The sequence below is a fragment of the Hyperolius riggenbachi genome, chromosome 8, assembly GCF_040937935.1.
Source record: "Hyperolius riggenbachi isolate aHypRig1 chromosome 8, aHypRig1.pri, whole genome shotgun sequence".
NCBI classification, from domain to species: Eukaryota; Metazoa; Chordata; class Amphibia; order Anura; family Hyperoliidae; genus Hyperolius; species Hyperolius riggenbachi.
The window spans coordinates 53,609,633-53,626,215 of NC_090653.1; the positions used below are offsets into that span (position 1 = coordinate 53,609,633).

Sequence of the window (16,583 nt, forward strand, 5' to 3'; positions counted from 1 at the left end):
TGCCAAAAACACAAAAGAAGTAACAATACAGAGTAGCCCCAAGTTTGGACTTGGCTGCAAGGGACAGAGACTAATTGGGTATTGACCTGCTCTGCATGCTCAGTTCCTTGGCAGATTTATTATAGTCATTTGTAGAAGTTATGAGAAGTAATCCTATTTCACTAGGTGCAAGTACAAGTGGATAAACTGGAAATAGGTGGTGATGTTTAATAGGATGTTACCATTACTAATTTATTTTGATTCACAGGAAAGAAGAATGTATAGTTGATAATGAAACTGTATTAACCTTTTTACTCCCACAGCAGTGCTTGAGAGCGACTGTAAGAGAGCAGAAGAAAACTCAGAAGAGTGTAATTTATTTATTTAATTCTTTTGTATTATTGAATTCAGTTATTACTTTCACATCAATGTATTGGGTTCTAATGAAATTATATTGAACTAAATCAGGTTGGTCAGTGTCTGGTAGACTCCTGCTGGTTAGCTGAAAGTAGAAACCTGTTATAACTGCTCTGTCTGAGTTATCTCATTTTACATAACTTTGATCAGGATTGCCTCAGCAGGACCCTCTTCTGACAAAATGAACAGGTTTACTTGCAGAGCATGTAACACAGATTTTGGCGTTTATAGGTTCTGTGTTATATTCACATCTTTTTATCTTTGTGCAGTATATAAGCTCACATGCCCTCGGGCTGAGGACATTCCTCGTTTCTCTGACTTGTTTACATATGTCCTTGACTAACCCAGGGGAGGTGGCATGGATGAAAGTATTCGAGGGTTCGCACTGGCCATTTACAACATGGATTGGGTTAATCATTGCTATGTCACAGTCGAAGTTAGAGCTTTTGTTTGGGGTGATATGTTTCTCCTGGAATCTCTCCCAGCTGTTCATGCCATGGCAGGAATGGAGTACACCTAGGAGAATCCCGAAGATCAGCAGCCATCTTGTTACTTGGAACGTCATGTCAGAATATGGTCTGCAAAGACATTGTCAACATAATTTACAGTGTGCCCCAATGCAGATTTTACAAAACAGGAATGCCCTTTCCCCACGTCTGCAACCCACTTTGGTATAAGTAACACCCCTTCCCCTTCTCTGTGCCCCACTCTGGTGTTAAGAATGCCCCTTTCCAGGCGCGTCGCTAGCGTCACATATCGGTGGCACGTGCCACAGATATGGCTTTGGGGTGCCCCTAATGACTGCTCTGGGGTGCCCAACGGGAGTGCCACGAATGTTTTTACTTTGTGCAGCCGCCGTTTACACAATACGGTGGCCGCCATGTTGTGGGCGGTGCTCGCCGCTCAGAAGCACTAGTGTTTTCCGGATCATGAACGATTCGGATCTTTGATCTGAATCTATTTTGTGAGTCGAATCATCCGAATCATCAAAATGAGTGATTCGGATCGTAAAAGGGGCGGGACCAGGAGCGACACGCCCCCTCTCAGCGGGCAGCGGGGTCCTGAAAGCAGAGCAGAGATGGATCGCTCTGTGGGAGGGGAGCCAGGAACAGGTAGATGAGAGAGAGGGGACATGGGTGCCACTGCCAGATATGTGTAGAGCACACATACTGGCTAAAATGTGCTGCTCATCATAGGCTGTCTGTTCCGTAGTTGTGCACAGTGATCACATTGGACACTTTTGGCTCAGCTCAGCACAGCTCAGTAACTTTGCAGGCACTGTGATTGCAGCGCAATATGATCCTCCTGCACTGCTCTATACAGCTGCACTTCACTTCTGGGAATGCTTTGGGGAATGGCAGTTGGGAGTATACAGATGAACATATAGGTGAAATATATGTAAAGCATATGATTGCAGCATGTGGGTATTGTGTGCAAACAAACATTTCTGCTCTCTGCTCGTCCCTCCTCCCTTCTCTGTCCACTCCCTGCCCTCTGTCCATCTTCTCCCCTTCTCTGTGTGTCCACCCCCCTCCCCTTCTCCTGTCCTGCTAGTCATTTCACCCCCGAATGCTTCCCTTGTAAAATGATCCGAGATTCGGATCAAAGATACGGATCTTTTCACTGATCCGATTCAAATCATCCGGATCATTGAAAAGATCCGAACTTCGCATCTCTAAGAAGCACTGCTGGTCCCCTTGTCCATCCGCCCCCTGCCCAATCAGGAGCACCAGGCAGGGGGCGCGAGTTTGAATGAATAGGCAGGGGGCTGGAGAGAGCGTGAGTAGCTCCGCCCCCTGCACGTGTAGTGGAGACATCTCGGAGGAGCCAGTTTTAAATTGCCCGCCCGGTGCCCGCTGACCCTCGCTGCTCCTCCGGATGCCACCGAGAGGGACTGAGAAGAAGCCTCTGCTGCAGAGAGTTAGGGGGAGAACTGTCAGAGCCAGCCTGGAGGTCGGACTCCGGACACAGGCAGGATGCAGCCGCGGCAGCTAGTTAACCCCGTGCGTGGCAGACTGCAGACTCCAGACCAGGGAGGAGGTAGTAATGTACTGTTTGCTCTGCCAGGCTTGTTCTCTGTGTAATGTGTGTGGAGTGTGTGTGTGTGTGTGTGTGTGTGTGTGTGTGTGTGTGTGTGTGTGTGTGTGTGTGTGTGTGGAGTGTGTGTGTGTGTGTGCGTGTGTGTGTGTGTGTGTGTGTGTGTGTGTCTAGTTTGTCTGTCTGTCTGTCAGTGCCCCAGCGTGTGTGTGTGTGTGTGTGTGTGTCTGTCTGTCAGTGCCCCAGCGTGTGTGTCTGTGTCTGTGTGTCTGTGTGTGTGTGTGTCTGTGTGTGTGTCTGTGTTAGAGTGACCATATTTTTGTGGGTCCAACCTGGGACGGGGGAGGGGGGGCGGGGGGGGGGGGGCGGCGCGCGCAGCGCGCCGCGGCGAAAAGTGGGAAGGAGTGAGGAGCACGCAGCGGCGAAGACTGGGGGAGGGGGGCGCCGAAAAAATGGGCGTGGTCATGACATTGTATGGGCGGAGCTAACGTAATGATGTAACAGCGAGGCATAAGAAAGCAGTGTTTACGCCATGATGTGGACAAACGAGACTTTGTATCATGGGTGTGCAGAAACTGTGTGATGCTAATAGTATACCGTAACCACAAAGCAGCAAACATAGCCATCTATGACCATTAAATAATAAATGCAGTAACAGTTACCCCGGACACCAGAAAATAAACGCAATAGGCAACATGTCAGTATAAAATAAATGCAATGCGGGCAAACATGTCAGTACAAAATAAACGCAATGCGGGCAACATGTCAGTACAAAATAAACGCACTGCGGGCAAACATTTCACCAGAAAAGAAACGCACTGCGGCCAAACATTTCACCAGAAAAGAAACGCACTGCGGCCAAACATTTCACCAGAAAAGAAACGCACTGCGGGCAAACATTTCACCAGAAAAGAAACGCACTGCGGCCAAACATTTCACCAGAAAAGAAACGCAATGCGGGCAAACATTTCGCCAGAAAAGAAACGCACTGCGGGCAAACATTTCACCAGAAAAGAAACAATGCGGGCAAACATTTCACCTGGAAAAGAAACAATGCGGGCAAACATTTCACCTGGAAAAGAAACAATGCGGGCAAACATTTCACCAGAAAAGAAACAATGCGGGCAAACATTTCACCTGGAAAAGAAACAATGCGGGCAAACATTTCACCTGGAAAAGAAACAATGCGGGCAAACATTTCACCTGGAAAAGAAACAATGCGGGCAAACATTTCACCTGGAAAAGAAACAATGCGGGCAAACATTTCACCTGGAAAAGAAAGCATTTACTCACCTGGCAGAAGTGTCCGGCCTCTGGCGCGCTGCTCCGTCCCGGGACCGTCTTCCTCCTCCTGCTCTTCTCTCCCGCGCTGACAGGGCTACGGCAAGATGGCGCCCGAAGCCCTGTACTAGTGACACAAATAGGTCTCCAGTACAGGGCTTCGGCAGCCATCTTGCCGTAGCCCTGCTCGCCTGCCGGTGTCGGAAACAGACACCGGAAGACGAGGCTGGAGCGGGGCTGCGGGCAATGAACTGGCACGGCGTCTATAGACGCCGCTGCCAGTTCATTGAGGAGAGAGTGGCCAGAGTCCCGAGGCCGGGACGTCCCGCTGCTGAAAGCGGGACGTTTCCCGGGACCTCATTAAGCCTGGGACAGCGGACCCCGAATCCGGGACGTGTCCCGGGCAATCCGGGACGTCTGGTCACTCTAGCTCTGACTGAAGTCAGACTGGATTAGCTGCATGCTTGTTTCAGGTGTGTCATTCAGCCACTTCTGCAGCCATAGAGAGCAACAAGGCTGCCAGGCAACTGGTATTGTTTAAAAGAAAAATCCATACCCCTCTCAGTTTAGGTTCCCTTTAAACAGCGGGGGGCGGGGCAGACTGCGACAGGAATCCAGTTGTTAGCCAATTCAATGCAGGCAGAAGACAGGGAGGGAGGGGAGCAGTAGCAGCAGGGCAGAGCAGGGCGGCGGTGGGCCGAGGACGGAACACTGATGTCACATACTCCCGCAGCTGGGACGTCCTGCATCTAAAAGTGGGACTTTTCCTGGGACCCAAGCCAGCCTGGGACAGGGGACCCCGAATCTGGGACCCGTCCCAGGTAATCTGGGACGTATGGTCACTCTAGTCTGTGTGTGTGTCTGTGTGTGTGTGTGTGTGTGTCTGTGTGTCTGTGTCTGTATGTCTGTGTCTGTGTGTCTGTATGTGTGTGTGTGTGTGTGTGTGTGTGTGTGTGTGTGTGTGTGTGTGTGTGTGTGTGTGTGTGTGTGTGTGTGTGTATGTCTGTGTGTGTGTGTGTGTGTGTGTGTGTGTGTGTGTGTGTGTGTGTATGTCTGTGTGTGTGTGTGTGTGTGTGTGTGTCTGTATGTCTGTGTCTGTATGTGTCTGTGTGTGTCTGTATGTCTGTGTCTGTGTGTGTGTGTGTGTGTGTCTGTATGTCTGTGTGTGTGTGTGTGTGTTTCTGTATGTCTGTGTCTGTGTGTCTGTGTGTGTGTGTGTCTGTGTGTGTGTCTGTGTGTGTCTCTGTGTGTGTCTCTGTGTCTCTGTGTCTCTGTGTGTCTGTGTGTGTGTGCCTGTGTGTGTCTCTGTGTGTCTGTGTGTGTCTGTGTCTGTTTCTGTCTGTGTCTGTGTGTGAGTGTGCGTGCGTGAGTGCGTGTGTGCCCGCGCTTCATCCTCTATTCCTTATTGTGTGTGTCTGTGCCCCATTGTGTGTGTCTGTGCCTTAGCCCCATCCTCCATGTCCCATTACAGTCTAGGCTGTTACTATGCACCTGTACTGATAGCTGCAGTGTGTGCTGATCTCTGCTACCTCCAGTATGTACAGTATAAGCTGTTACTCTGTGCCTGTACTGATGGTAAACTAACTGCAGTGTGTGGTGATCTCTGCTACCTCCAGTATGTACAGTATAAGCCGTTACTCTGTACCTGTACTGATAGTAAACTAGCTGCAGTGTGTGGTGATCTCTGTTACCTCCAGTATGTACAGTATAAGCTGTTACTCTGTGCCTGTACTGATAGTAAACTAGCTGCAGTGAGTGCTGATCTCTGTTACCTCCAGTGTGTACAGCATAAGCTGTTACTCTGTACCTGTACTGATAGTAAACTAGCTGCAGTGTGTGCTGATCTCTGTTACCTCCAGTATGTACAGTATAAGCTGTTACTCTGTGCCTGTACTGATACTAAACTAGCTGCAGTATGTGCTGATCTGTTACCTCCAGTATGTACAGTATAAGCCGTTACTCTGTGCCTGTACTGATAGTAAACTAGCTGCAGTGTGTGCTGATCTCTGTTACCTCCAGTGTGTACAGTATAAGCCGTTACTCTGTACCTGTACTGATAGTAAACTAGCTGCAGTGTGTGCGGATCTCTGCTACCTCCAGTATGTATAGTATAAGCTGTTACTCTGTGCCTGTACTGATACTAAACTAGCTGCAGTGTGTGCTGATCTGGTACCTCCAGTATGTACAGTATAAGCCGTTACTCTGTGCCTGTATTGATAGTAAACTAGCTGCAGTGTGTGCTGATCTCTGCTGCCTCCAGTATGTACAGTATAAGCTGTTACTCTGTGCTGCCTCCAGTATGTACAGTATAAGCTGTTACTGTGTCCCTGTATTGATAGTAAACTAGCTGGAGTATGTGCTGATCTTTGCTACCTCCAGTATGTACAGTATAAGCTGTTACTGTGTCCCTGTATTGATAGTAAGCTAGCTGCAGTATGTGCTGATCTTTGCTACCTCCAGTATGTACTGTTTAAGCTGTTACTCTGTTCCTGTACTGGTAGTAAACTAGCTGCAGTGTGTGCTGATCTCTGCTGTCTCCAGTATGTATAGTATAAGCTGTTACTGTGTCCCTGTATTGATAGTAAACTAGCTGCAGAGTCTGCTGATCTCTGCCAGCTCCAGTATGTACAGTATAAGCTGTTACTCTGTGCCTGTACTGATAGTAAACTAGTTGCAGTGTGCTTATCCCTGCTACTTTCAGTATGTACAGTATTAGCTGTAAAGCCTGGTACACACATACACTTTTGATTAGCCAATTTTAGCTCTGTTCATCAAATTAATTGTCTGTTGGCCCACTTACTGCATGGGGGTGGTAAAATTGGTCAGTGATTGACCATTCAAAATTGTATGTGCGTATACATCTTTGATCTATGCCTATACTTATTGTCAATTATTTAAATAAAGGACATGAAGCTCCATCCAATATTTTGATGGGCGGGCCCGTTATCTGTAGCTTACACCGCTGCTAAGTTCTTGTAAATTTGGCCCCACCCATGGCCATGCCCACTCATTGTATGGCCACGCCCAACCCCCTCACCTTGTGCCCCCGATCTCCAGGGACCCTAGGAACGCCCCTGCCCCTTTCCCATCTCTGCACCCCACTGTGGTGTTAAGCATGTCCCTTCTCCATCTCTGTGCCCCACTCTGGTGTTAGGAATGCATATTTCCCACCTCTGTTCCCCACTCTGGAATTAGAAATGCCCCTTCCCCATCTCTGCGCCCCACTCCAGCATTAGAAACATCTCTTCCCCGTCTCTGTGCCGAACTCCGGCTTTAGGAATGCCCCTTCCCCATCTCTGAGCCCCATTCCGACTTTAGGAATGCCCCTTCTCCGTCTCTGAGCCCCACTCCAGCGTTAGGAACATCCCTTCCCCGTCTCTGTGCCCAACTCCGGCTTTAGGAATATCCCTTCCCCGTCTCTGTGCCCAACTCCGGCTATAGGAATGCCCCTCCCTGTCTCTGAGCCCCATTCCAACTTTAGGAACGCCCCTTCTCCATCTCTGAGCCCCACTCTGGCGTTAGGAATGCCCTTTCCCCTCCTCTCTGTTCTTCCTCCTGAAGCTCTCAGAAGCAGAGAGCTAGGAACGGGAGGAGGAACTGAGTGGTGTAGCACGGTGAGAAGCAGATCTTTTTGACTCAGGGAGAAGATTTGGTTCAGGTAGTATTTTTTTTTCTTTTTACATTTAAGTTCCTTTTAGGGTTCTCTTTAAAATAAATCTGTAACAAAAATAACCCCTGGCACATACTTACCTCAGGAGGGGGAGGCCTCAGGATACCAATAAAGTCTCCCCATTCTCTTTAGCCTGGGGATCCAGCACTCGCTCACCTGAAAATTCCCCCGACAAGCACTGTGCAGCCATGGCAATATTTACCTACCGCGATCCAGCGCAGGTGCAGTAGCGGCTTTCCGTTAGGGCTCAGGCAGAAATAACCAAGCGCGATCGGAACCGCTCTACTGCACAGGCAACTCGCATCTGCGCAGTAAAGCCGACCCAATTGTGCTCGGCTATTTCCACCTGAGCCCGAACGGAAAGCCGCTATTGTGCCTGCGCTGGAGCGCGGTAGGTAAATATTTTCCTCACCCCTGTTCAGGGGTTCCCATTACTGAATCGCCAGGATGGAGGACGGGGATAGCCTTGTTAGGATCTAGAAACTTCCCCTTCCTACGGTGAGTATCCCCCAGAGAGGTGTTTTTATCTTACAGATTTGCTTTAATATTTCATACTTAAAACACAGTTAGGGCCCTTTTCCACTAGCGGCGATTGCAATGCTGAATCGCTAGTGATTTTAAAATTGCTACAGTTTGTATTTTAACATAGGAATCGTGGTAGGTAATTTCCACTACCGCGATTAGTTTTTTACTGAAACGCGATCGCGCCACAGAGCAATTTTTGCCGCAAATTTTGCTATGCAGTCCAGTGCATAGCAACATCGAGATCGCAAACATCAGGGAAATTTGTTACTTTGCTGAATCGCAATCGCTAGCGTTCAGCGCGAACGCTAGCGATTGCTAGTGGAAAAGGGCCCTCAAGCACATTTGTGTTGGCATTTTGTCATGTGAGCCCCAATAAAAATCCTCCACAACAATTTTGCATATTAAGTCTACATTATCACCATTATCATTAACAGTTTTCCCCCCAAAAGTGGGAATAATGGATCAGTCAGTGGCAGAGGTGTACATAGAAAAATGTTGAAAGAACGGGCACAAAGCCAGCAATAAAAATCCTGCTGGCTACATAGCTACAATTTCTGGGGAGGGAGATGGCGCGGAGTCAAGTACAGCACAGAGAGAGAACCAGTCTCACTGCAAAACTCGGGGTAAGTGACTCCCCCTTGTCTCCTGCATCGTATGCCTATGATCAGCGCTGAAGGCGAAGCTGGGGTGATTTTAACCATTTCACACCTGAGGATTTTCTACATCCGGATCAGTCATTTTGATTTTTTCTCTATGTATTCAGTCAGCAATAACTTTATGACAATATATATATATATATATATATATATATATATATATATATATATACACACACAGTGGGATGCAAATTTTGGGCAACCTTGTTAATCGTCATCATTTTCTTGTATAAATTGTTGGTTGTTAGGATAAAATATGTCAGTTAAATATATCATACTAGCCGACCCGCGGCGTAGCATACGCCGCATAAGAGGGTAGAGGGCAGGAAGGGGTTATTGGGCACAGCGGTGGGGAGGGGGGTTGGACCCCCCTCAACTGGGTCCCCCATGTGTGTTCTACCTCCAGCTTAAGCTCAGCAGGAACCCCCCCTCACCTGGGTCCCCCATGTGCACTCCCCCTCCTGCTTAGGCCTTGTTTCCATCTGTCCGCTTCTATCCGCTTTTTTTCAGCACATCAATGTTACAGATTGATACATGTTGCTGAAAAGCGGACAGAAGCAGACAGAAGCGCATAGATGGAAACGAGGCCTTAAGCACAGTGGAAGCCGCCACTATTAGTAAGAGGCAGCGGGCGGGGTTGACTCACCTCCAGAGCAGGGACAAGGTCCTCCAGCACCCAAGGCTGAGACACCAAAGTGCGCCCCTCCATCCCTGCCACCCCAGCCGTCACACACTGATTGCTATTAGACTAAGAGGCGCCACAGGGCCCACAACCTCCCCAACACCTTAATATCTAGTTATCTGTCTTGCAGTCACCGCCATGCATCCCCTTTTCTTATTTCTTTCTGCTTCATACACAATTAGGAATGACAGCTGAATGAATTGTGCGCCCCCTCCTACACTGCACCCTGAGGCTGGAGCCTCTCCAGCCTATGCCTCGGCCCGGCCCTGCTCACCTCTACTGTATTCCATCGTGCGTTCCACTTTCGCCACTTCCTGCAATGCCGCACACTGTATTGGTGTAATTTGCCTTTTTAAAACAGAAGGAAATCTGCAATAATGCAGCTATAAGTGAATATTTGTGGTTACCCACAATGCACTGCTACTAAATATGAAAATTACCCCTTTTCCCCCTTGGTAAGCCAAATAAGCATCCAGAGCCGCTGGTGTATAGCAAGCATATAGCTTTAAATTTTACACAGTCATATCAAACCCACATGTGACAGCCTGTTTCAGACTTTTCATCCTCATCAGTACATGGCAGGAATTGATACAGCTGTATGAGATAGGGCTTGGACCAGTACAACAGAATAACCAAGCAGCTCAGGGTGACCCAAACCACTCGTAATGTATAGGGGGATAAAAGGGACCAAAAAGACCGCCTACTAAAAAAAGCAAAACTTGGTGTAATTTGCCTTCCTAAAACAGAAAGAAATATGTAATTATTCAGCTATAAGTGAACATTTGTGGTTACCCACAACGCACTGCTACTAAATATGCAAATAATTCCTTTTTCCCCTAAGTAAGCCAAGCAAGCATCCAGAACCACTGGTGTAGCCTATAGCTTTAAATTATACACAGCCATATCAAACCCACATGTGACAGCTCAGGGTGACCCAAACCACTCGGAATGTATAGGTGGATAAAAGGGACCAAAAAGACCTCCTACTAAAAAAATCAAAGCTTGGTGTAATTTGCCTTCTTAAAGGACTTCCGAGGCCAAAATCTGCCCCCAAAACGTAAAAAAAGTGAACTACCTGCATGACTTTGTAAGGCAAGGAGGACGCCGTCCGCGCCCTCCATGCCGTTCCGCCTGGTCCCCTCTGCTCAATAGCCCCCTGAAAGGCTGTGACCCCACGGTCCGGGTCGGTATCTGCAGCCTGCATAAAGATGGGCGCCGGAGCTGGCCACAGCTGCGCAGTCCGCATAGCCGCTACTGCGGCTGCGCAGCTCTAGGGCCAACCCCCGGTCCACGTAACAGGCACCGGTGGCCATCATTATGCAGGCTGCAGATACCGACCCAGACCGTAGGGTCGCAGTCTTTCGGGGGGCTATTGAGCAGAGGGGACCAGGCAGAACGGCATGGAGGGCGCGGACGGCGTCCTCTGTGCCTTACAAAGTCATGCAGGTAACTAACTTTTTTTTACGTTTTGGGGGCAGATTTTGGCCTCGGAAGTCCTTTAAAACAGAAGAAAATCTGCAATAATTCAGCTATAAGTGAACATTTGTGATTACCCACAACGCACCACTACTAAATATGCAAATTATTCCTTTTTACCCTTAGTAAGCCAAGCAAGCTTATAGCTTTAAGTGTTACACAGTCATATCAAACCTACATGTGACAGCCTATTCCAGCCCTTTGGTTCTCATCAGTACATAACAGGAATTGATATGGCAGTATGATATTGGCCTTGGACCAGTACAACAGAGTAACCAAGCAGCTCAGGGTGACCCAAACTACTAAGAATGTATAGGGGGATAAAATAGACCAAACATCCCTCCTACTAAAAAAAAAGCAAAGCTTAGTGTAATTTTCCTTCTTAAAACAGAAGCAAATCTGCAATAATTCCGCTATAAGTGAACATTTGTGGTTACCCACAATGCACTGCTCTGCTACTGAATATGCAAATTATCCCTCTTTGCCCTTGTTTGATATGACACTACTTCTTCTTCTTGCTTGGACCGGCCCTGGGGGCAGGGCGCTACTTCTTCTTCTTGTTTGAAGGTTGAGGCACTTACTCTATTATATATATAGAAGATAGGAGACACACACATGAAATTTGAGAAGTGAAATTAATTTTATTGGATTTATAGAAAGTGTGCAATAATGGTTTAAACAAGATTAGGCAGGTGCATACATTTGGACACCACAAAAAAAATGAAATCAATATTTAGTAGATCCTCCTTTTGCAGAAATTACAGCCTCTAAACGCATCCTGTAGGTTCCAATGAGAGTCTGGATTCTGGTCGATGGTATTTTGGACCATCCCTCTTTACAAAACATCTCTAATTCATTCAGGTTTGATGGCTTCCTAACGTGAACTACTCTCTTTAACTCACACCACAGATTTTCAATTCTATTCAGGTCTGGGGACTGAGATGGCCATTCCAGAACATTGTACTTGTTCCTCTGCATGAATGCCTAAGTGGATTTTGAGCAGTGTTCAGGGTCGTTGTCTTGTTGAAAGGGCCAGTTCCGGCGCAGCTTCAGCTTTTTCACTGATTCCTGGACATAGGTCTCCAGAATCTGCTGATACTGAGTGGAATCCATGCGTCCCTCAACTTTGACAATATTCCCAGTCCCTGCACTGGCTACACAGCCCCACAGCTTGATGGAACCACCACCATATTTTACTGTAGGTAGCAGGTGTTTTTCTTGGAATGCTGTGTTGTTTTTCCTCATGCATAACGCCCCTTGTTATGCCAAAATAACTCAATTTTAGTTTCATCAGTGCACAGCACATAATTCCAAAATGAAGCTGGCTTGTCCAAATGTGCTTTAGCATACCTCGAGCGGCTCTGCTTGTGCTGTGGGCGGAGAAAAGGCTTCCTCCGCATACAGCACCTCCTTGTGTAAAGTGTGCCGAATGGTTGACTGATGCACAGTGACTCCATCTGCAGCAATTTGATGTTGTAGGTCCTTGGTGCTGGTCTGTGGGTTGACTCTGACTGTTCTCAGCATTCGTCGCTTCTGTTTATCCGAGATTTTTCTTGGTCTGCCACTTCGAGCCTTAACTTGAACTGAGCCAGTGGTCTTCCATTTCCTCAATATGTTCCAAACTGTGGAAACAGACAGCTGAAATCTCTGAGAAAGATTTCTGTATCCTTCCCCTAAACCATGATGGTGAACAATCTTTGTCTTCAGGCCATTTGAGAGTTGTTTTGAGACCCCCATGTTGCTACTTTTCAGAGAAATTTAAAAGAGGAGGGAAACTTACAATTGACCCCCTTAAATACTCTTTCTCATAATTAGATTTACCAGTGTATATAGATCAGTGGTCACTGAGCTCACCAAGCCAATTTGCGTTCAAATATTAGTTCTAAAGGTTTTGGAATCGATAAAATGACAACAGTGCCCAAATATATGCACTTGCCCAATTTTTTTTAAACAATTATTGTGCACTTTCTGTAAATCCAATAAACTTACAGGGTTGCTCGTAAACTATGCTAGCGCGAATCTACGCGTCGTAGTTCGCAACTACGCATCGTAGTTCATAGGCGAAGTTTAAAAACTTTGCATACGTATTTCCGCGTAGTCATAGTCCCGCTATGCGAAGTCAACTACGCGTGCGGTAACTGCGTCTACACGGGTCATTGCGCATGCGCAGAAATATTATTGCCCTTCTACACGTATACAATTCCGCATTGGAAGGTGATATGTACGCATATATTAGTTCAACCAGGCGCATAGTTAGCGGATTATTGCGGACATTTTTCTGCATAAGGGGATAAGCGTCCGCATCAACTACGCTTCGCACTGTGCCAAGCTTCTGTATTTTAACACGTAGTCTACGAAATGCAAACATAGCGAAGTTACTGGTTTCTTAGCCGTAGTTTGCAAAGCGTATTCACAGAAGACTACGCGTAGTTCCAGCGTAGCGAAGTTGCCTGACTATGACCATCCCTGAAACTTAATTTCACTTCTCAAATATCACTGTGTATGTCTCCTATATGATATATTTAACTGACATTTTATATCGTAACAACAAACTATTTATACAGGAAAATCATGACGCTTTACAAGGTTGCCCAAACGTTCGCATCCCACTACATATATATACTGTATACATGAAATTAAATCACAATTTTTAAATTTTTAGAGTATATACAGGATCTTCTCAAAAAATTAGCATATTGTGATAAAGTTCATTATTTTTTGTAATGTACTGATAAACATTAGACTTTCATATATTTTAGATTCAAATACACACAACTGAAGTAGTTCAAGCCTTTTATTGTTTTAATATTGATGATTTTGGCATACAGCTCATGAAAACCCAAAATTCCTATCTCAAAAAATTAGCATATTTCATCCGACAAATAAAAGAAAAGTGTTTTTAAAACAAAGAAAGTCAACCTTCAAATAATTATGTTTAGTTATGCACTCAATACTTGGTGGGTAATCCTTTTGCAGAAATGACTGCTTCAATGCGGCGTGGCATGGAGGCAATCAGCCTGTGGCACTGCTCAGGTGTTACCGAGACCTGGCTAAACGACAACATCCCGGACAACTCCCTCAACCTACCTGGCTTCAATCTTTTCCGAGCAGACCGTGACCCCTCTCTCACGGGGAAAAGTAAGGGTGGCGGAATCTGCTTTTACATTAACGGTGCTTGGTGCTCAAACATAACCATCTTGCACAAAAGTTGCTCTCCTGATGCTGAGCTTCTACTTATCAACTGCAGGCCTCAGTACTCGCCAAGGGAGTTCACCTCCTATGTCCTAGCAGGTGCCTACATCCCCCCAGATGCAGACACCAAGAACGCCCTGCGCACTATCAGCGACACCATAACATTGTGGGAGACCTCCCTCCCGGACTCCCTCTTCATCATCTTAGGGGACTTTAATAGGGCGAACCTCCGCCAGGAGCTGCCTCGATACAAGCAACACGTCACCTGCCCGACCAGGAACCAAAATACTCTAGACCATTGCTACACGGTCCTCAAAGATGCGTACAAGGCTACCCGCCGAGCTGCCCTAGGCAACTCCGACCACTGCCTAATACACCTGGTCCCAACCTACAGAAGGCTCCTTCAAACCTCAAAGCCGACTGTCAGGACGGTTAAAAAGTGGACTGAGGAAGCCAAGGGTCACCTACAAGCCTGCTTCGACAGCACTGACTGGTCGGTCCTGGAAGCCCCCTGCCTAGACGAATGGACGGAGAATGTCACCTCCTATATCCGCTTCTGTGAGGAGACCTGCATCCCAACGTCGAACGTCAAAGTCTTCCCAAACAATAAACCCTGGTTTAATGGCAGGTTACGCCACCTACGGAAAATCAAAGAGGAAGCTCACAAATCCGGCACCCCAGAGGAGTTCAGGGAAGCCAGGAACTCCCTGAATCGAGAGCTGAAAGTAGCAAAGCGGGACTACGCAAACAAACTAAGACAGGACCTGCAGTCCAACAATACACGAGACGTCTGGAAAGGCCTTAGGGCAGCCACTAATTTCAAGCCCCCTTACCAACACACACTTCCTAGCATCGCACTAGCAGACGAGCTCAACAAATTCTATTGCAGGTTCGAGCACCAACCCACCCACTCCGGGGACCCAGTGCTCCTATCCTCACCCAGGGAGCCTCTCGCCACATCTCCCCAAGCTGCTACTGTCCCCCAGACACCGGTAATCGTCCGGGAGGCTGACGTTCTACTGCACCTCCAGAAGCTCAACCCCAGGAAGGCTCCAGGCCCAGACGGCATATCCCCGACCTGCCTGAAAACCTGTGCAAGCCAGCTAGCCCCGATCCTCACTTCAATCTTCAGCAAATCCCTGACAATGAGCAAGGTCCCTTCCTGCTTCAAGAAAGCTAACATCATACCGGTCCCCAAGAAGCCAGGTGCCTCAGATCTAAACAACTACAGACCGGTTGCCCTAACGCCAATTATCATGAAAACCTTCGAAAGACTGGTTCTCTCCTATCTAAAGGGGCACACCACCACCAAAACGGACCCCCTGCAATTCGCATATAGGGCTAACCGGTCCGTCGAGGATGCTATTAACATCAGTCTAGCTCACATCATGGAACATCTGGATAAACCCAACTCCTACGCCAGGATCCTGCTTCTGGACTTCAGCTCCGCTTTCAACACCATCTGTCCGACCATCCTGTACGACGACCTGGTAGGACTTGGTGTTGACCCGAATCTGTGCACCTGGATCAAAGATTTCCTTACTGACAGGTCGCAGGTAGTCAGGATTGGCAGCTGCTATTCCAGTCCTAGAATCACCAACACTGGTTCCCCGCAAGGGTGTGTGCTGTCCCCGATCCTCTTCTCATTGTACACGAACAGCTGCACCTCATCCGCGGACTCTGTCAAGGTCATCAAGTTCGCGGATGACACCACCATACTAGGCCTCATAGGCGGAAATGGTGAACAGGAATATCGCAAGGAGATTGAGCGGATCCTCGGGTGGTGCAAGGAAAATAAACTCGTTTCGGTTTCGGCAAAAACTGTAGAACTAATCGTGGACTTCAGAAGAAACACTCCGTCCCCCAGTCCTGTCTCCATTGACGGTACCGAGGTCTCCAGGGTACACAGCGCTCGGTTCCTTGGTACCACCATCACAGACAACCTGAAGTGGGAAATGAACACCTCCGTAACTCAAAAGAAAGCCCAGCAGAGGCTGTTCTTTCTCAGGCAGCTGAGGAAGTTCGGAATGTCGCAGGAGCTAATGATCAGCTTCTACTCTGCCACCATTGAGTCTGTCCTTTGCTCCTCCATCATTGTCTGGTACTCTGGGGCAAACGCAAGGGACAAGCACAAACTACAGAGGGTAATCAGCGCTGCTGAAAAGATTATAGGGTCACCCCTGCCACCCCTGGACATCCTTCATTCATCTAGAATGATGTCCAGGGCAAACAGGATCACTCAAGACCCCTCTCACCCGGGCAGTTGCTTCTTCGACCCCCTCCCATTAGGCCGCCGTTATAGGACCATTCTCACCAAAACCACCAGACATAAAAACTCCTTCTTTCCCCAAGCGGTTGTCCTACTTAATTCATGCACTCTCCCAACTGTCATCCCCAAATCACTCCATGGACCGGGTTGAAGTTGAGGTTGTTATTTTGCATTACCGATCCACACTAACTGCTGTACTGTCTGTCAAAATTGCCGTTGTGTCTATGTAGCATTATCTGTGCCATGTCGATGTTTGTATGCCAATTGCCGTGTGTCCACAAAAAATTCCGAGTGCGGTTCCCGCCGCACTTGGCGAAATAAAGGTGATTCTGATTCTGATTCTGATGGAGGCCAAGGATGCTTCGATAGCAGCCTTAAGCTCATCCAGAGTATTGGGTC

The 16,583-nt window shown here is 47.6% G+C and overlaps 1 long non-coding RNA gene across 1 annotated transcript in view; it reads right to left on the bottom strand.

Moving 5' to 3' along the window:
• Positions 1 to 418: 418 nt before the first annotated feature.
• Positions 419 to 16,583, bottom strand: part of LOC137528158 (uncharacterized) — a 32,776-nt gene continuing 16,611 nt past the window's right edge. The window contains exon 3 of the long non-coding RNA XR_011023298.1: positions 419 to 974. This is a non-coding gene — a long non-coding RNA (uncharacterized lncRNA). The remainder of the gene's footprint in view (positions 975 to 16,583) is intronic.